We start from the raw sequence: 2,238 nt of genomic DNA, 5'->3' as shown, positions 1-2,238 counted from the left end.
CTCTCTGGCTCACTCACTTGTCTGTGGGACACAATGGAGGCACACAATGGGAAAGCAGTGGTGTGGAGCCGTCAGCTCGGAGGGTTTCCTTAGGAGGTTTCATTGTGGGCCGTGGGCCATGGGCCATGGGCACGACCATCAGACATCTGAGCTCAGAGCTCAGAGTTGGGCTGCAAGGTTATCAGTTTAAGGTAGACATGAGGGGTTCAGGCTTGGGTTTCTTAAACTGTGCTGAGTTATGAATGAATGAAGTGTGTGTGTGTGTGTGTGTGTGTGTGTGTGGTGTGTGGTGTGTGTGTGTGTGTGTGTGTGTGTGTGTGTGTGTGTGCTCCCGCCGATGTATGTGTAAGGGCATTTGAGTGTGTCATTTTTTAAGGGGGGGGGGGGGGGCTCATCTAAGAGTAACATTTTCAGGAATGCACCACTAGGGTGCAGTGTCTACTCTGTTGGGTGCTAAACTCACCAAAGTCAAAGTCAATATTCACCCAGAGTAACCCTTTCATGATCACCGTTGAACACATTTTAATGTCTAAGTCATATTTTACCACACAAGAGTGAGTATGGCTTTGTGGTTGTTTGGTTTGAAAGTACACGGTTTTATAGATCAACCATGATAAACCATGTGTTGAACTGTCTTAGGCTCATTGAATGGCATATTTGGTTTTATTTATGTGTGTGCATGACCAGTCAGTTGATCCTTGTATTTTTTTTAATTCCTACAGACTTGTGGTCAGCTGAAATAATTTAGCGGACATATTGTTTTGTGTTTACACAGATTAACACCAATTGTGTGTGTATGAGTGAGCTTTTTGTGTTTTCCTGTTTACTGTAAATGTGTGTGAGTGTGCTTGTCTGTGTTTGCGTGTGTGTGTGTGCATATGTGTATGTATGTGTGTGTGTGTGTGTGTGTGTGTGTGTATGTGTGTGTGTGTGTGTGTGTGTGTGTGTGTGTGTGTGTGTGTGTGTGTGTGTCAGGCACAGGCTCATGCATGGAGCAGCTGTGCTGGTCTGTGATCTGAAGCAGGCTGTTGCTTGCTATGAAAATATTATTGCAAGTGTTTATTATTACTTCAGTGTGAAACAGTGGGAGTGTTGTACGTGTGGCATGGACAGCCGGTCATGTACATGTGTGTGTGTGTGTGTGTGTGTGTGTGTGTGTGTGTGTGTGTTTATGTGTGTTCATGTGTGTGAAGCAGAGTGTGTGTGTGTGTAGAGAGGGGGGGGGGGGGGGTACCCCCGCTCCTCTGTTTCCCACCGCCCGGCCCCTCTCCCAATGCACCATGGGTAATGGGCAGGCCTATTGGAGTTGATTAGTTCCGGCTGAGTCCCAGATTGAGTTCTGACAGGCTGGAGAAACGAGCTCCCAGCATGAACCCTTACACACATACACACACACACACACACACCCACACACACACAACCCCCATTCTCTTTTACTTCTGTCTACCAGACAATAGGTCCTGCATGAGAGGAGTTTTTAAACTACTCTGTGGCACTACATAGAGCCCCCTAAAAAACACACACACTCACACACACAGACCAGAACAATATATTCCTAGCAACACAATGCTTAACCACACTGCATAAACACACATCCACAATTAAGTTCTGTAATCATTGACAATGATCTAAACAATGATGTTTACCGAGGGAATGGGCAGTTTAATAAAAAACATCACAGACTGAAGGAAAAAACAACATGTAACATGATTCTGCAGACACAGCAAACTTAAGCAACTCATATAAACAAATAAACAGTGTGGAAGAGTCGCACCACACACATTCACACCACACACACACCGCACCACACACACCGCACCGCACCACACTGTACCGCACCACACACACCGCACCGGACCACACCGCACAACTCCACACAACAATGCACCCCAACGCACACACAACACACAACACCGCATCGCACCACACACACCACACAACACCGTACCGCACTGCACATACATAAACACGCACCGCACCGCACCGCACACACTACAGAACGCCGCGCCGCACCGCACTCACCACAGCATCCTGCTGCAGGACTCATGCAGGACTCCACAGGCCACATTCTGAGTCAGGCCCAGATCAACGCTGGGACACAGACACTGTTACGTTACTACACATCAACCCAGACACTGACGAGTGCAGACGGATTTATGTGTTTAGTTAGATATTGACAGAAAGTTTGGTAGTTTAGTAAGACATAGTTATAGACATAGTTAGATATTGACAGAAAGT

The sequence above is a fragment of the Sprattus sprattus genome (assembly GCF_963457725.1).
Source record: "Sprattus sprattus genome assembly, chromosome: 17".
NCBI lineage: Eukaryota > Metazoa > Chordata > Actinopteri > Clupeiformes > Clupeidae > Sprattus > Sprattus sprattus.
Note: the sequence above shows the minus strand (reverse complement) of the source record.